Below are 24839 nucleotides of genomic sequence, written 5' to 3'. Positions count from 1 at the left end.
GGAAGGAAGGAAGGAAGGAAGGAAGGAAGGAAGGAAGGAAGGAAGGAAGGAAGGAAGGAAGGAAGGAAGGAAGGAAGGAAGGAAGGAAGGAAGGAAGGAAGGAAGGAAGGAAGGAAGGGATACAACTACGAGCTCTCTTTCCCAGCAACTACGGCAAAGCTGTGCTGAATTCCTGTCATCTTTATCCATAGCATCCACTTGAATTATAAATATTTAGAGAAGAAGGTCAGACTAATGGGTGACTCTGAGTAGCGAGACTGGGCTCACCAGGACTCAGCCTCATCTGGTTCTTTTTTTGCTGCTATGATAAAAACAGGTAATGGTAACATTATTTTTCTAAAGGCATAATCCTGCTCAGCAGAGCAGAAGTATTTATGATATTCTTTGTATAATTGTTAACAGAAATTATTTTTAATGTTAGACATAAATTTTTCTACAAGCCTCACTAAGTTTGAAATTACCTTGAAGCTGTTGAATGTAATTAGCTTTCAGACATTATTTCTATGTGTTAAAAATGTACTATGAAGAGCTAGAAACCTGAGAACACACTGAAGTGCAGAGTGGGCTTGAAGAATTAAATGAATGTAGTCAGAGAGGATTATGTATTACCTAAAGGAAAGGTCCCCAGATCTGGGAACCAGTTTACTGATTCTTGTCAACTGAAATGAGTGAAATGAGATCTATTTTCCTTTTTTCCTTCTTCTTTTTTTTTTCCTTTTTTTTTAACTCTCCAGGAAAGGAATTGGGAACCTGACCTATTTGTAGGAGAAGGTGATTCAGTGAAAGGAGATGAAGTAGGTGTCTTAAAATCTATGCTATTTTATAAATAAACCCATTAGAATTCTCCAAAGAGAAAAAAAATAACATTATAGAATTACTAAAAAGGGGAATCACCCATGTTAAGAAGTGATGAAGCTCTTTCCACAACCTGATCTGACCAGCCAGGTTGTTTGCCAAGGGTCAATTTACAACTGCCACACAAGGATCATTTTAATTACACTGTCCAGACAAGCCTCAAAAGTCCCATTTTCCCATTTGTTTATCTGAGAGAGTGTCACATAAATTGGCTGATCACTGTTTTCCTCAGCCGTTTCCAAAAAACCCATGGGGAAGAAGGGAAGAAGGGGAAAAGGGAAAGCTGTCAATGCCTCACTGCTGAAAAGAAGAAAAGACAGACGTAGAAGCATGAGGACACGGTTGTTCCTTGAAGAGGGGATGATGGAAAAGGGCTGCAATGCAGCTGGAGCTGGTGTGCTGCTCCAGGATGGCAGAAGTGGGTCAGGATGAGTGGTGGGAAGGCCAGCTCTGGCAATAGAGCTCAGGGTGGACAGGGAGAGGGATGGGGGCACAGTGGGGCCATGCCTTGGCACAGCAGCACAGCCCTGACCACAACCCTGCTCCTTCCACCTGCCCACGGGCTGGGCTGAGCCTGCCCTGGCTCCTGTGCAGCACACAGCAGCCACCCAGCCCTGCTCGGCCAAATGAGAGGAAGCAGATTTTCCAGGGGGGTGATCCCATTTACATGCATCTTATGCTGCATTATACAGGAATAAGTTAGACTCTTTGATTTCCTGATTGTAAATTTTCCTCCTGCTGACAGAAAGAGTAATTTCTGTGACCAGAATCAAACTGATTGCTTAAAATGTTGAAGCTGACTTTTGTTCCACTTCTACAATGTATACATTTCTGAAAAATGAGTTTTAGAGGGATAGATATGGTATTGGTGTTTACCAGAAGTATCTTTGAAATGCTTTGTAGTGCCAAAGTATATAGAGGGCTCATTTACTATGTTGGAAGACTAAATGCAATGGGGCTGTTTCTGCAGAAATAGAGTATATGTATGTTTTTATTTCCTGTTCTCTTACATAATCTTGTTATTAGTTTGAAACTCTCCAGGCATTCTGTAGGTGATAAAAAGAGAAGAAAAGTTATTTCTAGAAAGCTGAGAAGTTCTTATTTCTTCTGGTTTTAAACTAAACATGCCAGCTTAAGCAGAAAGGTGTAACCACACTCCGCTTCAGGGACAGGATAGCAGCCAGGCCAACAAATGAAAATAAAGGTCAAAGCAATTTCCATAAGGAGATGCAGCCGAAGGCCACGGATCCCTTCCCAGAGACACCCGCCGTGCTCTATCAGAGGGGATAGCAAGGAGGGCTGATGTTGTAAAGGGGAAAGCAGTCCCCAGAACAAATCAGATGTGGGGCTGTTCTCCAGTTTGCCTTGCATGCCTCTCCTATGGGTTTAATCACACTCTTGCAGATCTTTTCCCACACAAAGTCATATGGGAGCAGGGAGGCAGCCCCAAGCTGTCAGCTGTTCCTTGTCCATGCAGGGCAGATACCCACACGGTTTGCTCCAGCCCTTCCCTGTCCCTCCATCCTCTGCCATTGTTATTAATGTATACTCTGGTGCAAATCAGCACTGCATACTCCACACATACTATCTGAATTTGAGTAAACTCACTGAAAGATGGAGCCTTTGGGGGTTAATCAACCACTCAAGTGGAAAAGGTTATTTTGATTAGGGTTTGGTAGGCTGAGTTCAGATGAGTATTGTTGTAGATGCAGAGTAATGGGGTAATAATCCCCTGTGCATTCAAATACTTAATTTCCTTGGTCTGTCCCTTGTCTAGCTGGCCACCCTTCCCTATCCCTTCCCACATGTTGCACAGATACATCACCACTTTAGATGATAAGGAGGAAGACTGTCACGCAGCAGTTTCTTCTTCCAGCCTCTTTCCCAGAAACTGTGTCAGCTGAATAAACATTCCTCTCTGTTCAAGAAATGAGGAATGAGCTCACAACGGGGTTGATAAGGGTGGAATCCTCCTCCCCAACCCAAATGTAACCAGAGGTGGGGGCAGACTCATGCCCCTGAAGCCCTTCAGCCTTCTTCCATCCCTCCCCATGCTCATATGCAGTCCTACAGCAGGAAGAGCCATCGGCAAGCTATTTCATTTACTCAGCCCTGAAGAGCCTGAAGAGCAGTTCTGATGTATAATAACCTTATTCAACCACTTACTCAGCTCACCTTACTCAAGCACTGTTATCTCATAGTTATCCTATACAATATTTATTATCATTACGATTAAATCAGTATAAATTTTATGGTGTGTTGGATTTGCATCCTGAAGAACATTGGGAAGGAGTAGGAAGAAATTTAGACGTATTCTAAGGATTCCTGAAAATCTTCCTAGTCCATTTTTCAAAGCACCCCCCAAAAAGCTAAGTCTAATAATATTTGGGGAGTTTCTTATGGAAAAATGTGAAAGTATCTGAATAATTTAATATTTACAATATCCCTCTGAAAACCTTTAAAAATAGCTCACTCTGAGGACTAAATCTAAATGGCATTATGCAGCCTTGTAAAAACAGATAGAGCATCACTTCACGGGAATGTATAAACAGAAAACTAATTTCTCCCTTTCTGTAGGGAACACTGGCAAAAGGGAAAGCTATTGCAAAATATCTGCGTGGCTGAGGAAACTGTGGTTTCACCACAAGGACTGAGATTAATGGGCACAAGCAAGGGGACAACATGGATAAGCAGTGAGCTGCAGAGATGGGAGATCTCTCCACAGCCACAACTGCTCCAGGGGAGACAGAGGCTGCAAAAAACCTGGATCTTGCTTAGAAAATATCTTTTGCAGCATTCCCTCGATGACACTAAGCCTGCACGAATGTATTTTAGAGATGCAGTGCCATTACCTCCTCCTGTTTACCAGCCCTTCGGAGCAGTCATCTCTGGTGGCTGCTTTATGAGTCCCAAATACTACTCCACGAATGCCATACCTTTATACAGTCTTCTCATAATTAATGTCCTGCTGTGCTACTCTGCATTGTGAAAGCCTCTGTGCAGAGCTGCTCCACCTGCAGAGGCTGGAAATGCTACCTTTATTCTGAAATGGACATCTATAGTGTTTCAGCCACCTCTATACCACTCTCCTTTTGGTTTCACAAGAACACCACTAAAGTCTAGTTCAAATGAAGTACTGTGTAGAACTGTTTTAACAGGCTTAAACTCTGAAGTCCCCAAGCCTATTTTATTAATTCTCCAGAGGCTTATAATGATGTCACTCAAGGGAACATAGCCTATAAGAGAACGGTATGTTAATTTTTTTATTGTTACACAGAGAAATTAAAATACATGGATTATTACACTTGCCTCATAACTGTGCATGCTACATGCAAAAAATGACAATAAAAATGAAGTAATGCTTTTTATAATGTGACTACTAGAATAATTTTATATGAGTAACTACTATTTGGGATATATTTTAAATACTACAAAATTCTTAGATGGCTGTTTCAGCATACTGTATTAATCAACTCAGGCGTAATTGTATGATGGCCCAAAAGTCAAACTTTTCCTTAAGTTTCCTGACCTTGACCTGAAAAAAATGTTATAACAAAATTTCAGATTGGGTTTCTTTAAGGCAACAGTTCCTCTTACCTAAACATACCTTTGAAATGGAGAGAAAGAGCTTGCTGATAAATGTTTCAACACCATACTTTATTAAAACAAGTTATTTCTGTTGTTTACTATGTGGTTAGGCCATGATGAAAAGCAGATCTTCACCAATACATTTTTGTGCAAATTCCTTACCTTTCTGTTTACAAAAGAAAGTGAAGTACCTTTCAGTGGTATTTGTCACAGAGCACTAGCAGCCAACAATGCACACTGTCAACTGCTTAAGGTTTCACTTCCTAATTAACTTTCCTAGAAGCAAAAGAACTGTCTGAAAACACAAAGCTCTCACATTTACCCTCCTGCCACTCCATCCTATTCATCCCGGGCCGCACGGCTGCGGCCACCAAGAGCAACAAAGTCCTGAAGGAGGGTCCCCACAGCTCAAAACATCAAGGGGGTAACCTGAGCAGCCTGACTACAGAGCAAATTAGTTATCTGCCTTAGTGGGGGCTTTTTTAAGAGATTATGACTCAATTGCAATTCCACCACAGCCCCCTTACTTTTTTAAAAACAACTCGTTCCTCTTTTTCTTTTTGCTTTATATAAAATCCCATTCAAATTCCGTGGTTTCTTTCTAGGCTTGTTGAGTGAATGTACTCTCCTCAGGTACAAATCATCTTTTGTTCAACCAAACAGCAAAAATAGTCAACATAGCTGAAATTGTTACGGAGGGTGTTAATATCTACTTGCATGTGATCAACAGAAAAAACAATATTCCATGGACTAGCTCACAAGTATTGTCACACTTTCCACTTACAAAAGTGCTTTAATTTGAACAGTCTAATACAAAAGTAGATAGGAATCCTGTCTGTTTCAAATACAGTTCTTTCTTTCTTCCATGGTTACTAAATGGTTCTAAATATATACATGACACTCAGAAGTTGATCCATAAGTATATGGATCAACTTCTGAGTATCATGTATATATTTAGAACAATTGGTTTACCTGCAGTATAGCTCTGCAATAATTATCAAGCCACAAACCAACTGAAAAATGCTGAACACAGATGTTGAACACAAATTTTATTTCACCAAGTTTCTACAAATAAGCTTTGGCTAAATGTCCTCCTAACAATGTGCCCCATCTTCTGCTGTTCGTTGACCCTTAGGTTGGACTAGGCTTTTATTACTCTTACCATTGTTTAAAAGCAACGTTGACATGAGTCTCAAAGGCGCAGAAAACTGACATATTTTGACTTTTCTACTGTAAGTTACTTTCATGTCAGGATGATGGTAAATTATTAATTGCATTATACCTCGAATGTCTCCAGATGACTGCAGATTGTGAAGCTCTTCTAAACACGAGTTTGCAAGCTGATCGACCCAGCACACATTCTGGTAGCTAAATTGCAAAATGACAGATTCATCAAGTGAATGAGCTGCTATCAGATAATATTAGCTGGCAGATGTCTCAAAAGAAATAGTCGACATCTGCAGAGCTCTGGCAATTAACTGTTTACAGGTCCAACACCTGCCTCAGTGATAGTATTTATTTCACAAATCATTTTAATGGCCATTTTCTCCAGCACACAAAATACTTAGCCTTGAAGGTAAAAAGTTCAGCGCCAGCCGCCTCTGCACTGCAGCGTACAAAGCACCAAGAGGAGAGAGGGAGACAAAGCGCTCCAGAGGCTGTGCTGAGTGATTCCCCTGCCTCCCCTGCCACCCAGGTGAGCCGGATCGCAGAGAGGGGGTGGCAGCCCCACCGAGAAGCTCCTCCTCGGTGCTCACTGGCATCACACGGGGCCCTTCCACCCTTGCACACCCCTGGGAGCAGAGCCAGCGCTGGCACCAGGCTCTGCCCATGGCAGGGCTCAGCTCCCTCTCCCGTGGTGCCCGGGCGGTGCTGCTCAGCCGCTCACAACAGAGCAGAGGAGGCAATGACACTAATAACCACTAATCCTCCCAAAGGCTTCTTGGTCCCTTGCCAGGTCAGCTTTAATCAACTGTGACTATAAAAAAGTAAAACACTGTAGAGGACTGGGTTACATAACACAGCAAACCTTACAATTGCATCAAATCGAGTTCCCTAAAACCAGGCAGGATAGCTGCTCCAAAAGCTGCTTGCTCATGGACAGCTTGGACCATCTGCTTAGCAAAACATGACTAGCAAGTAATCACACAAGTAACAATCAGGCTTCTGGTGTATTTGTCCCACTAAATGGCCATGTCTCAAATCATCAAATCCACAAGCACCATATTTCAATGGTAAGCCAGAAGTATTTAGATTCCCAGTGATGTCAGATACAGGGTGGATAGACAGACCGTGCTCTAAGCTCCATTTCTACTGCAGACTCATGAGCATATTAATGGCCATAAGCCACCGAAATGCAATGCTTTCATGCCACTTAATAGCAGGCTCTGTGCTTAGGTAACTCAAGTAATCAACAGTGTAGACACATAGTGAAGATTAATCAATTATTCCTTATTATAAGAAAATACAATAAATGTATTAAGGAAATCACATTTTTACTGGGATAAGTCCAGATGTTGCTTCCTAACTGCAAACTATAAAATGTGAAGTGCAGTGGGTACCACTAAAATCAAACTATCTAAATTAAATTAATGAAGGCATTTCCTATTCTGAAAGTTTGGAAAAAAAGAAGACAGCTGTTAGGGTAAGCAGGAAAAATTACAGAAGTGAAAACCTTACCAGGTAGCCCACTGAACATACATTTTACACTTTCTACTGAGTAACTTTCAATGCATTTTTAAACAAGGAACTTAGAATTTTCCATACCTGCAGGATAATATTTTTGAGAGCACATGAAGTAAGGTATGCCTCTGGTCATAGTAAATAGCCTGATAAATGCCTACGGGCCCCTGAAAACTCAACTGCTGGGCTTAATCCTCCCAGCAAATTTGTGGGGTTTGTTTCTCTTCCTACCCGACTAATTCTCACAAAGTGCAGTTCACATTTGCTCACACAGCAGTTGCATGCAGGCAATGTCCCCACCATGTAACCCTTCTCCCTCACAGGCAGCAAGTGACACTGCTGCCATGCCAGGATACAGACCTGGAACATCAGGATAAGGAAAAATTTGGTGTAAAGAAGCTGTGCCTGGCAAGGCAGCATACACAGATTATTGTAGATTTGTACCAGCTCTCTGGACACCACACTCCTCACGGAAGAAGATTATCCTTGCTCACATGAGCTTGTACTTTAAACAGGCAACCTGGCAGAGGAGGGCTGCTTTGTGTCCTGAAACACCTTGCTTTCCCTCCCTCACTCCAGCCTGCCACTGGTGTTTTGCAAACCTCTAACTAAACCTGGCAGCTATAGATATGTCTTTGAAAAATTCCAGGTGTTCAGCAAAAAGATGCAAAGAACTTAGTTCCATTGGCTAAATCAAAAAATGTCCAGATTTGGGAATATACCTCTATTTCTACAGAAAAGCTGCAGCACCAGAGTCTGACACCCATTTTCTAAACTGAAGATCAGGCTTGATCATAACTCTCTGTGCATCTCCTCAAAGGACTCTTCTTCCAGGCTGCAGATAGACAAGGAAAGGGGATTTCCATTTTCTAGTATATTGAGTTCCAGCTGAAATCTAAAATGCATATTTAGAATTTTGGACATTTTTTTCCCATCTGCAATGAAACAGAGCAGCTGACTGCATAAATCCTGGACCACGTGAGCCTTGGCATGGCTCAGGGTCAGGGTCAAGCCAGGGGCTCAGGTAGGTCCCAGGTTACCAACAGATGGGCATCCACTGGCTGGTGCCTCCATAATCCCTGGCACTGCTACCCCATCTCACTAAGGCAGACAGGCAGGAGCATTGCAGTTCTCTCACCAGCTGCATCCCAGCTGCTGCTGGACATTCAGTGCCCTCTTGCTTTTTTCCCATTACTTATTGTGGCTTTTGAGTTATCTTAGGTTTTTACATTAATGGTTTTGTATTTCCTAGAGGGTGCTGGGGAGGCAGAGGGAGGGTGAGAATATCCAGATGATTGTATGGACTTTTCAAGACACAGTCTTTAGTGCTTGGGTTTTGCACTGGTGGGAGGAAGGGAAACCAAACCCCAATATTCTGTTACTGTCATAAACTCCTCGAATTCTCCCACTTTCAATACTTCTAAAATTAGGGTCATGCACCATTGCCTCACTATATCCTTTTCACTCTGCTCTTTATAGATATTCTATATGAGGCAAGTCTACAGTTTCTGTCATCATTAGAGGATTTCATGACAAATGGGCTATAAGCCTGAACCTTTAATCCTTCCTATTCATGCAAGCGTAGAGACCCCAGGGAGCGCTCGCATCGTATTCTCACGGATGGGATTCTCTCCGTGTGAATCTCTTTCCTCTGAGGATATTCAGCATCCACCTCATCAATGGTAGCATTCTGAAGGGAGGTTTCTAAAGCACCTCCATGTGAATCTTCACACTAATGAAGAAGTTATGGATAAAAAAATGCATCCAGGCAAAATCCCTGGACACAAGGAAGACAAATAGCAAAACTTCTGTTGCCATTAGGCCGTGCTGAGCAGATCACATTGTACAAATGCTACACATGGAAATACTGTCAGTGCATCCCTGTTTAAACATATAATACCCATCTTGCTATTATTCCTATTATTTCCTAATCCATAACATCCTGATCCAAGAAATCCTGAATTTCAGCTTTCCTAGAAAGCATTTTAATAAGCCTAATGCTCCTCCCATCATATCCCTTGAGAGCAGAGATATTAGGCTGGACTCTCAGATAAAACAGTTATTATCTGGAGAAAAATTAAAATATCAGCAATGAATTTAATAGATAGAAAACTAAAAAAGAAAACCTGGTTGAGATTATACTTAGGAAAAAAGTCAAATTCACTCAGTAAGAAATGTGTGGACAAGACTCTTAAGCACTCTACAATATAAGGTGTAATAATGTGACAAAATAATTATGCAGTTATGATGGAATGATTTTATTGGACTGGACTGAACCAATGATTATTGGTTCCAGATAAAAGTTATTTATAAAGACATTATGCATATTTCACTTGCTGATGCTTTTAAAGATAGAGTGGTCACTCTATCAGTTCTGCTTAACTGCAAAAGTTCTAATTTAAAACCTTTTTTGCTTAATTTCTCTCTTACAAACAGGTTTACTACTGCATTAAAGGCACCCAAAACTGCCAGGCCTGGCCAAGTCATTGATGTGCCTTTAATGCAGATTGGTCACACTTGAAGAGCCCAAAGTGGCTGGAACTTGCTGGTATTTCTGACCTTTACAGTTGTCTATAGATGTATGATTGGATGGAGAGCCCTGAATCTGTGTCTGAACTTCAGACTGTGCTCTGCATCATTTCTCTGAACACAGTGGGGTCACATGGGCCAAGCAAGAGGAGCAGCAGGCCCTGTCCCTCTCAAAAGCACTATATTCACATTATCTGTAGGGGAAGGGCTGCCAGTGGCAGAGTCACCTGTAAGACAAAAGGATTTTGTAGCTTAAGTTATCCTTACGTGCACACTGCTCCAGTGGCAGCAGAATAAATGAGTCTGGTTTTCTACAACTTCGTGTCTTTTGTGCCTTTTTACTGTTACCCCCACTACAATAATCTCAGTCTGTTTCTGAGGGACAGCCCAGAGATCAAGAAATAGCAGGGGCTGGTGATCTGGGCAGGCTGCATGTGCCACTTGGGCAGCCCAGGTCTTCTAGACTTTCCTGCGACACCTGCATTGATCCAAGTCATCCATCTCAATGAAATGCTTTCAGGTAACTTGTAGGAAGCTGTTATTTCTCCTAAATCTGGTTAATTTTGCTAAAAATAAAGTAAAGTAGTGAAGCATTCACCACTGACATTCATTTTGCCTGCATAACTAATATTTAATTAGCATTTTACTGGGTGTATTAGATATGGGTGTTTTACTGCAGGTTCCCTATCCCTTTCAATTCACAGGGTAAATGTTTTAGAAATTGATACAAAGTATGAAAGGGACACTCTTCCCTTCTTTGAAAGACTCCTTCCTTCCTTAAACACATTAAATTTGAAGATAACAAAGAGTACAGTCTTGAAGCAAAGGCCATATTTACAGTCCTAACACCGAAGCCTGGTGGGACTCTGAATGAAGGCTGTATTTTTCCAAAATGTCAAAAACATGAAGAAGCAAATATTTAATAAACTGATTTCTTAGAGCTGAAAAAGTTGGATAAGTACTTTTCCAAAGCAACATTTCCCCTGCAGGATGCAAGTGCTCTTCACTTGGGTGAAGAAAAAAACCAACATGAAAAAGTAGCCAAAGTTTAGCAAAATTTTCTGAGAACAAGATTGAAAATATGTAGCATCAGCAAAAGTGCTTGAAATAGGAGTTTAAAACAACACTGCATAAAAATTAAATCATAAATTGTTTCTTCAAATGTATCCTGTGCAAAATATCATTTTGCACAATGCATTGCAGCTGAACTTTTTTAAGCTAGAGTATAAAACAGACATAAATGTTAAACTTGTCCAAGGATCACATCTTTAACTAGAGATCCAATTGACATCTAATTTTAGCTTAGAAACTGGTTGGAAGATTTACTTGTGAAATGCCAGAAAACTTATCCAATGTGAAGTATGGTAAATTGCTATGGTCTGGCTGCACTTTTCATAAAAACCTAGAGATTTAATCCCTTCAGAGCAAATCTTAGTCTTAAAAATGTCATCACACTTGGGCCTTCCAGCATGCTTTGTAATTTACTATTATTTATTGATTCCTACATATGCAAACTCTGCTAGCAGAAGACAATCCTCAGTACCTTAAAGTATAGAAAGAGGTAGAATGACTAATTTCCAGTGTTATCAGCTATTGTTAATTAGTTCTTCTCTGATCAAATTCACTTGCTTTAAAGCTTCTTAATTATAAAATGGTGCTTGCTAGTTCAAACTAATCCCTAATAAGAAAAAAAAAAATGTTTAGTTGTGCAGCAGAGATTAAAGGGCTTCAACATTCTCACTGTTAACAGTAAGTAAAGAAAATACATTTCTTCATCAAATCATCTTCACAAAGCCTCATATATTTCATCAAAAATGGCCATTAGTGTTATTTCAAAGACGTGCCTGTGGTTTCTGCTAACTACTTATTACACAGCCATCATTTTGTAATATAAACCAATGACTTGGTGATAAAGTGTACCAGTTGGAAACATAAACAGATGCATTATGGATAACTGAAGTACTGCTTTCTCTTCTACAAATTCATTCTATGTCACTTGAAAAGAAAAATCAAAGGAACTTTATGTTTAATAATATTTAGATATTCGGGATATGCTTAAACTTAGTAAATTAAAGCAGTTCCAATATTCTGTGTTGCAGAATACTGAATTCCTGGTTCAAAAATCAAATGAGATGGAAAATGCTTATGATCCCTTGATAAGCATAGCTAGGAATGAATTGGCATATGGAGGAAATAGAAAAGCCAAAAACAGCAAGAGTTGTGCTGTGCAGGGCTTTTGTAATGACTTTGCGGCCCTATTTCCCAGATTATGTTTCCAGTTTTTGAAAATCAGACAGGCAAGGAAGAACACATTTTGAAAAATCAAATTCTTCTGCAGAACTATCAGCATGTTTTTATAACTATCCCATGGTAATGCAGACCCAGTCCTAAAACACATACAAAGGATGTAACCTCACCGGCAAGATAATGTCCTTGCCCCTAGCAGTGCCTTCAGGAAAATAACACTCCAGCTGTGCAGCAGAGTTTGCCTGTTTGATGGTATGGATAATCGCCTATTCAGGTTACTTTAAAAAGTTTAGACCTTTACTCCTGAATGCTTTAAAAGAAATCTGCAAAAATTTATCATCCTTGGCCTTGTAGCAAGCGATGATTTGATTGAACTACTCTCAGAAGGGAATTTCTATGTATCGTCTCATGTTCTAAAAGAAAAATAACTAGAAACCAGCAGAGAAAATTCCATTTCTCTGGACAGTCTCCATAATCTCTCTTACAAATTGTTTCTTTAAATGTAGCCCCAAGAACAGCACCCTTCTCATGAGTCATTTCCCAGTGGAGGAAAGGCTTCCTTTAGCAACACTTTCAACATGGCTTCCTGCAGCATCCTTATATCCAATGTAAGTCTTCACAATCCTGATGGCTGGACTACAAGATGGAGAAAAAACTGTTTGAATTGTCCATTTCAAAGGGTAGCTGTTACTGAGCAGTACCCTATACAGAGCCTGGTGAGGAGTTCCTCAAGGGTCTATCTTGGGACATGTCAGGAAGATTGGAAACACCAGATGAAAATTGGAACAAGAGGGATTCAACCTGAATATTTTTAAAAATACACCATCAGATAGTTTAGCACTGTAGTAGGTTGCCCAGTGTTGAAATCACAAGTTGCCCAAAGCCCATCAGGGGATCCTGGGCACCCCTGTTTTCCAGAGACATCCATAATTTTGGCAGTCTTTTCTGAGTGCTTGCAAAATGAGCAGCCATTTGTGTCTTAAGTGTGCCTTTGGCCAGGCACAAAAACACAAAGCAAAACCTGGTGTGTCTGGCTAAGACCAATGCTGTGTGTCATCAAGAGCTGCAAAGCACTCAAAGATATCAACACCAGCTTTATACACAGGTTGGGAAAGTGAAATGGAAAAAATTAACCCAGAAGTTATCCAGGCCTCAAACAAACGAGAATTTAAATTAACCAGCAAAGTTCATAGGGGTCACTGTTGGAGAGACAGAGAAACTGCTAAAATACACCTTTAATTGAATCAATAGCAACTGCATTAATACTTTATAGCTTCTGAGATGTCCCAAACTTGCACAATAGTTAAAAGGGCTACAAGTGAACAAGAACTTTTCCACTAATCTGATGTTGACAGTTTTCCCAATTTCTGCTTTTTATTTATTTCCTTTAATCTATGAGGATTTTCATATTATAAACAGTTTATCTTGTCTGTGTGTGATGTTCTAAGATACAATGATCTAAGGCCACTTTGTATCAACAAAACTCCAGGACTAAACAAGTCCCAAATTTATTTCACAAGAAATTATGATTGTTTTCCCAGCACATTTTGCAGACACAAACAAACAAACAATTACATAGAATTAAAAAAACACAAGACTTTAATTTTAGAATAACCTGTACATTTTTCTATTGCTTTTTCTGTGTCAGGTAGTTTGGAAGATTTTTTTTTTGAGAAAACTGAAAATGTCATCATATTTTGTTCAGAATATTTCAAGTAATGGATAAACAACAATTGCAAAACTGGCATAGCCAATTGATTTTCAGCCTCACTGTTGCTCTGTTTCCTTTATTCCATCCTGATTGGAAGCACCAGAGGAGAAATATTAGGAGTTAACACTTCAATTGTTGCCAGTGCTGCCTTCCCTCCCTTTCTCCAATACTTTGAAGTAAAAGTAAAGAGCAAGTAAAAACGTCGAGTGCTAATTAACCATTGAACAATCATGAGGCAGTTTCCTGCACTACATCTCCAGACTCATTGCTGGAAAGGAAATTCTCTACTCCAGTGGTGTGATGAAGCAGTAAGGAGAAGAGGGATGGACCAGGGCAGTATCTGGTAGCAAACACTGGAAAAACATGACAGTGTGTAAGTGTGATACACCTGATTAACTTTTAAATCAAGGAAAGCAAAAATGAGGGGGGAAAAAAGGTTAAATTAAAGCTCTTAACATTAATTCCTTAATGAAGACTGACAAGAGTCTGTGTAGCAGGGCCATTTTATATTAAGAACAAACAGTGCCCTCTGTGGTTTGACAGAAAATGTGGTGTTGGTTTCTTCTGTATTGTATTTTTAAACACAGAAGCTAAGAGCACCCAAAATTGCCCTATTTAGTATAATCACTTAGCTCGATGAAAATCCTCAGTCATTTTAGCATGCTCGCCTCAGGAATGCAGATTACAAGTAGCAAACAGAAAGTAATCCACAAATAGCTTTAGAATCCTGTTTGAAAAATTGGTCTGTGAGCTATGTAGGTCTAAAAGCCAAGTGAGTACATTATGATCCAAAAAAGTGAACGATTTTTTAAAATGATTTATGTAAACTAGAAAAGAAAAACTCACTTTAAAACAAACTTGAGTGTGTATTGTTGATACGATCACATTTTAGAATACACTAAGTGTTCCAAATGGCCCTCAGATCAATTTTGGGAAGTAAACAAAGCTCGGCTTTCAATAAGATTTAGGTTTTAAAACACAAGAAATTAGGTATAGGTTAATTCAAACATTCATTAAATCCAGACTGCCATGAGTTATATTCCATGGTCTAAAGTGATGACTAACACAGATAACAGTCATGCTTATGCAATCTGTTACAGATAATATATTAAGTAAAAGAGTTTGCAGAAACTCTAAAATAAAGGATCTTTCCAGTTAACTAAAAAAAAAGCCAAAATTAAAACATAATTTGAAACATGCATTTTGTTCTATATTTGAAATCAGAGACTATTCACATTTTATACACCCAAATACACACACGCAAACACACACACACACACACACACACACACACACACACACACACATGCTCACCCACGTTATTTTAATAGATGCCAGATGGGAAAAGTGCTTGACATGCAGTTTACCTCCAGCAGCCATCGTGCTCACAATGGAGCACAGCCCCCCCTGGGCCAGTGGCACAGTGGCCCCAGGACCTGACAAAGGAGGACAAAGGAGTGACAAAGTTGGTCATGGAGGAGCAATGCCACCTAGGACACATCCTGGGGGCACCTACTGACCTGGGGGGGTGAAGCAGCCAATATCAGTTCTTATCCCATGCAAGCAGACAAGTCTGCAGATGGAAGGACACAGCCCAGGGACCTCAGCAATCTCAGCCTCTCCTTTCACAAGGAGATTGAAGAGGGATTTGGGAGATTGAAGGGTTGTTGGACATTTCCCACACAGTTTGCTTCTCCCCTGCTCCAGATGACCTTTGACTCCCCTTCCATGGTTTGGATGATAGCAACATCTCTGCAGACCAAGGGCAGAAATGATGGTGAACAGCTGAGCCCCAAAGTGGGGTCCAAACCCCTCTGTGTAAGGCATTACGATTTTTCTCACTATTAGCACCTGGAAAAGTCATCCTTGCTGACAATTTATAGTAATTTCTGTTTGCGCTCTTACAAGCTCCAAACTGTGCACCAAGACCCCTCTGGACACTGCAAAGCTGAAAGATGCTCTCTGGCACCCAAAGAACTTTCAGTCCAAGCACAGGTGACAGCAGAGGGAGGTGGACCACTTTCAGTATGTGGCACCTGACTATGCTGACTGCACATCTTCCAAAATTTTGGTATGTAGTGTCTAATCTGCCTTTGGGGGAGATACTGGGAAAACCATAACTTTCCACAGCCCAGTTTCAGTGGTTAGTCATCTGAAGCAATGATGTGTTGCTCTCACAGGCATCAGGACGAGATCTGCTGAAGCAGATGAAGGAATGGCAAAGCAGGTTCACAATACAATAAAGCTATTACCATACTTCATTCATGGCTGTTCATAAAAGACTCTGAAGATGTAAAGGGTAATATAAGCATTGAGTGATATTGTTAGTGTTTCAAAAGTTACTTTGGTTTTTAGGTTTGATACATTTACAGCATGCAAAAAAGGCCTAATACTGTCCTACAGCTGGAAAGACATCAGTGGGCAGAGAGTGCAAAACCATCTCACAAGTATTTATCAAAACAATTATATTAATTTAGAATAGCTGTATTTGTAAAGTATTATAGTGTAAAGTATTATTAGAGTTAGCTGGATGTCTGAGATGGATATGGGAACATGAAGAAATTAAATATTTATTTTACTACCCTAGATGTCACTTTTGTTATGATATCTGGGTGTAGAGTGCTTTTCTGGCAGGATCTTTCTATAAACTCAGCAGCACAGGGCACAGCACAGATTTGTCTAAATAATCTCCAAAGGCAGTTTCACTTTGCTGATTGATGTTGATATAGGTGCATGTATATAGAACCTCCTGTTGTATTGTCCCAGCACCTCTTTATCCCCTGGCATGAAACTTCAGCCCCTCAGTCTTGTGGCACCTGGGAGCATTTCCCAGTTCCAAAGCGGTTGGTTTGCCTGAAAATTCCAGGGAAAATATTTTGAAATTACTATTCCAGGCTTTTGTCACAGAGCAGGTTCTAAAATCCAGTGCTTTCAGTGTTACCTTCCCTTTCACCAAATAGGAAACTAATTTCAGTAGAACATCCCAGAATTGTGACTCAACATTTACAGTAAAGAGGTACTTTAAACATAAAAGAAAGAACTGGAAAAAGAGGCTGGGCAAGTGGACACTCCATCAAAGCAAAAAAAAAATCAGAAGCACAAAAAATACAAAATATGTATATGAAAAACCACTTTGAGCTGCTGTAACAGTCTTATGGGAATAGCAGGCAAATAATTTCCTGTCTCCACTTTCATCCATGGCTGGATTTCTTAAGGCAAGACCTCATCTCCTGGGGTTCCAGAAAGACTCCCAGAATACACTGTCATATCCTCAGTGGGAATAAGATCCACTGATAATATCTATGAAAGATACAGTGAAGGAAAAAACAACTCTTAATCAGAGAAATCCAAAATATTCTGAAATTATTGTTCACAAAACAGCTAAGAGATAAAAATACTTAATATATTTATAATTGTTTGGTAGATAATTTGGATACTATCTCACAGAAGAAGAGACATAATAATTCTTTTATTTATGGGATTAGATTATCATTTTGTTGGAACCTCAGTCATCTTAGTGAAAAGCCATCCTGTAAGCCAGCTGGGAATATAAAGGCATCTTGATTCTTATAGAAAGCCTGAGGCTTCTCTTTTTCTCATTAATAAATATCTAAATATATGTCCCTATCAGTATATTTCAAATTTTCTCGTGAGCTGTTGTCATGGTTTAATCCCAGCCAGCAGCTCAACCCCATGCAGCTGCTCTCTCAGTTCCCCACAGTGGGATAGAGAAGAGCATCAGAAGAGTAAAAGTGAGAAAACTCATGGGCAGGGATAAAAACAGTTTAATGGGTAAAGCAAAAGCTGTGCACATAAGCAAAGCAAAACAAGGAATTATTTCACTGCTTCCCATGGGCAGGCAGGTGTTCAGACATCCTCAGAACAGCAGGGCTCCAACACATGTACAGTGACTTGGGAAGACAAACACTATCTCTCCAAACATCCTCCCTTCCCTTCTTCTTCTCCCATCTTTATATACTGACATGACACCTCATGGGTCTGGAATATCCCTTAGATCAGCTGGGGTTAGTTGTTCTGGCTGTGCCCCCTTCCCCCTCTACACTCCCTGTGTACCCCCATCCTACTCATTTAGGGAGTAGTATGAGAAGCAGAAAAGGCCTTGGATCTATGTAAGAACTGCTCAGCAATAATGAAAACATCCCAGAATTATCAACACTGTTTTCAGCACAAATGCAAAATGCAGCCCCATACTAGCTACTGTGAAGAAAATTAACTCTATCCCAGCTGAAACCACCACAACTGCATGTTCATGGTATTGCAGGTAGCACAGATCGTTTCCAATGGACAGCAAGAGATTCACCAGGGTAAACTGAAAGTGGTCCTTGAAATGTATTTGAAGAATAACTCAGTATTGCTAGGCACAGTCAACATGGGCTCACAGAGGGAAAGACTTGTTTAACTTGATTATCCTTCTATAATATGGTCACTCATGCAATGGATGAAGGTAGGACTGTGGAAACAGTTTTTCTAAATTTTAGCAAGGCTTTTGATACTGTCTCTCAAGTGTCCTTCAGGACAAATGGTCCACCTTTGGGATGAGCAGGTTCATGGTGAGCTGGGAAATGAACTATTTGAAAGGCAGAGCTCAAAGGGTTGTAGTGAACGGGGCTACATTTGCCTGGAAACCTGTCCCAGCAGCGCTCCTCAGGGTTCAGTTCCTGGGGACTTTAGGGACGAGATGCCTTGCTGAGGTGTCTAGATAGATTATAGCAATGGGTAGTGACTAATGGGATGAAATTCAACAAGTTGAATTCTGCATTCTGGGCCTGGGATGAGTAGCTGGAGGCCAGCCCTGCAGAAGGGATCTGTGTGTGCTGGTCAGCAGCAGGCTGAGTGGGAGTCAGCAATGCACCCTGGCAGCCCAGAGGACAAACCCCTTCCTGGGGTACATCAAACTCAGCCTCACCAGCTGGTCACAGAGGTGTTTCAGCTGTTCAGCCTTGGTGCAGCCTCACCTCGAGCTCTGTGTGCTGCTCTGGGCCCCACAGCTGCAGGATGAGGGGAAAGGATGAGGATGTGTCCAGAGGAGGCCAACAAAGGTGATGAAAGGGCTGGAGGCAATGTCCCGTTTGAAGGGACTGGGGGCTTTGGGCTTGTTTCATTTGGGGAAAAGGAGGCTGAGGGGTGACCTCACAGCTTCCTGAGGAGGGGACATGGAGAGGGAAATGCTGAGTTCTTCCCCCAGTATTCAGGGATAGGACAAGTGGGAATGGTTCAGAGCTGTACCACAGGAGGCTCAGACTGGACATTGGGAAGCATTTCTTTACTGAGGGTGGTCAAACACTGGAACAGGCTTCCTACAGGAGGTGGATGTTCCAAGTCTATCAGTGCACAAAAAGCATTTGAAAAATCCCATAACATGGTTTAACTTTTGTTCAGCCCTGAAGTGGTCAGGCAGTTGGACTAGATCATTGTAGGTCTTTTCCAACTGGAACTATTCTGTTTTTTTCTATCAAACCAATCCTCTACACAGATGAGCATATGCTCATCTGCACTTATGGAAAGCCCCTTAACCACAGGATATTCTTTCTCCTCCTACAGTCTTCTATAGCATGTAGTCCAGTGTACTAATTTCTGCAACCAGAGAAGCAAGTGCCCTTCAGGCAAGTGCCTCCTTCCCTGAAAAAAAAACCCAATCCACTTCTTGGACATGACTATACTGTACCTGAATGCCCCATGGGAAAGGATGACTATAGGTTGCCTCATCTCACACAAATTCAAGTTATTCACAGTACTTTCAATTTTCCAAGCAATTGCTTTTTCAGCTTTAGATTCACTTCTTTCACTAAAATTACATGAGTGATTAGGGTTGAGGAAAGGCTGCTTGACTATTTGCTAGCTTGGATTTTTAAGAGATAAAAAGATAAGTAACATGCTATTTATTAATAGTCCCATTGGCTAGAGTTTGTGGAAATGTATGCTTTAAAGTCAGTGCTCTGCTTTGTGATGTTTTGGGAAGAAGGCCCCAGAGCAAGAATGAGACATACCTGTTCCACCAGGACTGGACCATGACAGGATCAGACATCCAAAAGACTAGAACACTTTGCAGATTTTTCTCTGGATGAAGAAAACCAGTAATATGTAGGAAGCACCTGTCCATTCAGATTCACAGCATTCTCCGGTTGTCACTAACATGCAGCATTACCTCAGTTGACCCAAAACTTTTCATCTTGTCTCCAGCTCAGATACATTCTCTTTGCCTCCAGATTCCTTAGCATTTCATTCTTTCCCCCACATTCTCCTCTACTAGTTACAGCCTTCCAGACAGCATTACAAACTCAGTTACTCATCCAGTCAATTAATATATTTATTACATCAGTGTGGCTTGGTACATTCTTCTGCTCTGATCTTTCCTATAAAGATAACACATAAAATTTCTGCATAATAATTGTTTGAGTGAGACCATGTCTTCTTTTAGAAATTCTGATTTTAGTGTGTCCACTGAAAAAATAGGGGCACATTCATGTAATATAACTCAAAAGGTTAAAACCACTGTCTAAAAATATTTGAATCTTATTACTACTCCAAAGCTGTCAGCCTGAAGCTTAGGTTGTTTTGTCTCGTACTGTAACAGAGCTCTAACTCCTAGCAGTGCTAACCTGGAGCCTTCAGGCAACATAACCTACAATTCTATGTAGTGAGAGTACCTCAAATATTTACCTTAAATTCTAAATATTCTTTTTAATTAAATCATCAGATTGAACCCCATGAGTCTTTCAAGAGAAGATCTAACCTTTTACCACTTCAAATCTCCCTGACCCACCTAAGATTCCTTCTTTGTACAGTGAAGGATCCGATCAGCTGATTTAGGAAATTACCTTGCCTGACAGACTTCTTTGGAGAGTTACTTCTGACAATTTGGAGCTGCTATCACACAAGAAAGGCTCATTTGCTATTTCTCCAGAGGTATGACATTACCTTTGTGGTGTGCTCGATTCAGCAGACGTATCTCTTGGTTTTATTGGGTATCTGTCTCACCACTCCCAATCCCCCACATTGATTGGAAACCTCCTCTTCAATGATTTCCTTTCAGATCTTCAGTGCAAAAAATTGAAGAAGACAGGACTTAGAATGCCATGATGCAACTAAAAATAGACATATTCAGCAGTGGTTATCTATTTATTATAATACTATAGCGCCATTTAGTACAGTGGAGGGAGTAAATTAAATTGTTCTTGATTAAAACGCTACACAGTATATTATCAAACATTTTACATTACTTGCTTTTCAACCAAATTTTATGTCTATAAAAAAAAAAAAAGCCCCACCAAATGACATGTTAGAATCAGAGGTTTTCCCTGAAAACTATGGGTTTGAAATTAATCATATTAACATCTTCCATTCTTTATTTATTGAGAATTTCATCAACAATTCTGCAATTTCTACATGATCAGTGTAAAGGTAAAAGACTTTAAATTACCTAGGCTGCAATTTTACCCATTTGCTATTGTAATTTTTCAATTTTTGCTGTGTCTCTAAAACTTTACAGTACCATTAATCATTCAAAGAGCTCTTCGGCAAGCTCTTATAAAACTCTCAGATGCAAATTATCTAGACAACCTGATATTAAAATGTCTAGCTTTAGCAGCTGCTGTTTAACATCCTTTGAGAAATGTTAGACTGGAAAGTGTTTCAGTTTCAGGATCAGAGTGTAATATGACTAATTCACACGGCTTTTCTCCAAAAACATAATAACTAAAGTATTTTGCAGAATCACAGAACAGACAAGGTTGGAAAGGAGCTCAGTGGGTCATCTGGTCCAACCTCTCTGCTCAAGCAGGGCCATCCCAGGGCACATGGACAGGATTCTTGAATATTTCCAGTGATGGAGACACCACAGCCTCTCTGGGCAGCCTGTTCCAGTGAACCTGCACAGTAAACTTTTTCCTCATGTTCAGGTGGAACTTCCTGTGCATCAGTTTCTGCCCATTGCCTCTTGTCCTATTGCCTGGTGCCACTGAGCAGAGCCTGGTCCATCCTCTGGACTCCCTCCCTTCAGGGACTGATGGACATTGGTGAGGTCCCCTCTCAGTTGTCTCTTCTCAAGGCTGAACCTTTGGGGACACCACCAGTGACAGGCCTCCAGCTAGACCCTGTGCCACTGATTACAACCCTCTGGCATCTGCTGTCCAGCCAGTTCTCAAATCACCTCTCTGTCCACTCACACAGCCCACACTTCCTGAGTTTGCCTGTGAGGATGTTGTGACAGACAGCATTGAGAGCCTCACTGGACTCAAGGCAGACAATATCCCTTGCTCTCCCCTCATCCATCCAGGCAGTTGTTTCATCATAGAAGGCAATCAGGCTGGTCAAGCATCATCTACCTTTAGTGACTCCATGCTGATTACTCCTGATCACCCTCTCGTCATCCATGTGGATAGTGATGGTCTCCAGAATGAGGTGCTCCATCACCTTTCCAGGAGTGAGGTGAGGCTGACTGACCACTGTTCCCTGTGTCTTCCTTCTCATCCTTTTGAAAGCCTGGGGCAACATTTGCTTCCTTGCAGTCCTCAGGCACCTCTCCTGATGTCCATGACCTTTCAAAGATGACCATGAGTGGCCTGGCTATGGTGTCCACCAGCTCTCTCAGCATTTGTGGATGTGTCCCTTCAGGGCCCGTGGACTTGTGGATGCCAGATTTGCCCAGGTGTTCTCTAAGCCAATCCTCCATGGCCAAGGAAGGGTCTTCCTTCCAACATTCCTTTCCCCTGGTGTCCTGGGTCAGGGATTCCTGAGGGCTGGTCTTGTCAGTGAGGACTGATGCAAAGAAGGCGTTTGGTAACTCTGCCTTCTCTGTGTCCTCTGTTACCAGGGTTCCCCCTCCATTTAACAATGGGCCCACACTGTCCTTTGTTTGTCTTTTGTCACTGATGTATTTGAAGAAGCCCTTCTTGGTGTCCTTGGCATCCTTGACCAGATTGAATTTCAGATGGGCCTTGACCTTCCTTGTCTCATTTCTAGTAACTATGACCACCTCTATATCCACTCTAAGTGACCCTACATTCATCTCTTGTGTATTTCCTGCTTACACTTGAGTAATGACAGTTCTTTATTCATCCGCACAGGTCTCTTGCCATCTGTAACCAGTTTCTTGCTCATCAGGATACATCACTTTTGAGCCTGAAGGAACTGATGTTTGAATATCAACTAACTCTCTTATACCACTCTTTTCTGCAGGGCCTGTAGCTATGGGATTCTTCTGAGAACATCCATAAAGACTTCTCCTGAAGTCTATGGTTGTAAGCTTTCTTTCTGTCCTGCTTCCTCCTCATGCAATACTGAACTCCACAGTCTCATAGTCACTACAGTCAAGGCTACCCCCAACCTTTACATGTCCAGCAAGGTGTTCCCTGTTTGTTAGTATGAGGTCAGGCACACCATTCCTTGAGGAAACCTCCCCTGCCTGGGACAGGAAGTTGTGATCGAGGCTTTCCAGGAACCTCCTGTACTGTTTGTGCTTTGTTTCTCCAGCATGTCAGGGTAGTTAAAGTCCCCCACAAAAATAATTTCTTTTGACTTTGAGGTTGCTTCAAGCTGCCTCCAGAGGATCTCATCCATTTCCTCCTCCTGATCTGGAGGCATGTAGAAAACACCCACAATATCACCCTGACTACTCTGCCTTTTAATCCTAGCCCATGAGCTCTCACTTATTCATCATCCACCCCAAGACAGAACTGAAGACATTCCAAGTGCTGCCACACATAGAGGGCAACTCCACCACCACACCTTCCTGGTCTGTCCCTCCTAAGGAGTGTGCAGCCCTTCATGATAACATGACATATAGCTCTGTGATTATTTCTTTTCTATCCAGAATGGTTATATCTATTATACTGTATATAGGTGATTGGTTTTGCGAAATTGTTTAAAAATCAGTACATCTTGAAAAATCTACAGTATTAATGTTGACAAAATGGAAGATCCAGCATACAATTCAAATTGAAACTTCTAGCATGTTATGGTGTTTTTCATTCCAGCACAAAGTGTAGGGAGGCATTCAAAAAAACTATTATAGTGATTTTGTGAATTCTGTTGAATCCTAATTAAAAGCATCTCTTGTTTTTTCATAGAAAACCATTTGGCAAAATTTTCATGACCTCATGTGAGGAACAGAGAACTGCAAGAGACGTAACCAGACCCTTTCCCATACGCAGCTAGTTCACATAATACCTTGCAGGGCCAAATTTTCATTTTTGTTGCTAACTGACATTTCCTTATAACACTTTAATGGTTTGAGTGGATTTTTTCCTATGTCATCTCTAGGCTTCAGTAGCTCTTTCAAAGAGATGAGCATCCATGCTGGATGCTGTGTCCCCATCTTCTACACTCTTTACACGGGAATCTACAGTAATAAGAAAAACACACCTTTTTTTATTATTATTTTTTCCCCTCGAAGTTAGAGAGACACTAAGGATAAAGCCTCTGCCTATCCATCTCTGCTCCACTGTGCAGAAACACTGACCCCAGCCACAAGCAGCTGTGCCATCTGAGACCTCCTGTCTGCTGGGACAACTTTCTCTTGGTGCCAGTACCTGAGTGAAGGGCATTTCATGCTGGGCTGCCACAGGCATGCACTCTCCAGGGAAACCTGTGAGTCGCTGGGACAAAAGCAGATGTTTTCTCCCTTTTCAAGTCCCCTGAAACCAGAGTGCAAACTGTGGGGGTGTGGAGTTGGGGAGGAAAAGAGGGAAAGGGAGAGGATGCCCAGTGACTCAGAAGGAGATAACAGCTTGTTTTATGTGGCTTGCCATCCTCCTTCCCCTCTTGACTCTTCCTAAATAGGTTATGTTCACCGGCTTTTGCATTCCAGGCATGTGAGTTCTATGGGCAGCATCCAGTGACAGCAATACAGACAAATTTATTACCAGGTATGGGGGACGGGTGTATAGACAATTAAATACTTTTTTCCTCACACCCTTTGTGCATCAGTAAAGTTTATCAATATCTTGATTGGATGGAAAATGAGTACTTATTTGTTCCTACTTCTGTATTGGCCATCAGGTGAGTCCAGTTGTCCCATGACTGACAAGGCTGGGAAGAGGCTCCCTCCTTCCAGGGCTGAAGGCACCATCCACTCCTGGTGCCAGCCCCATCTCTGTCCAGCATCCCTCTTTGTCCCCAGCTCCTCAGCCATGCCCAGTTCTCTGCCGTGCTCAACTCTGCCATGTACCTTGTTCATATGCTGATTAAGAACAGGAAAAATGTTAAT

At 41.2% G+C, this 24839-nt stretch overlaps 1 pseudogene; it reads right to left on the bottom strand.

Annotated features, from left to right (window-relative positions):
* The window catches only part of LOC148225539 (uncharacterized), a 33924-nt pseudogene extending 11284 nt beyond the window's left edge, over nucleotides 1–22640 (bottom strand).
* Nucleotides 22641–24839: the final 2199 nt, after the last annotated feature.

Source organism: Sturnus vulgaris, chromosome 1 (genome assembly GCF_052056855.1).
Source record: "Sturnus vulgaris isolate bStuVul1 chromosome 1, bStuVul1.hap1, whole genome shotgun sequence".
NCBI lineage: Eukaryota > Metazoa > Chordata > Aves > Passeriformes > Sturnidae > Sturnus > Sturnus vulgaris.
Note: the sequence above shows the minus strand (reverse complement) of the source record. Positions and strands in the feature narration are given on the sequence as shown.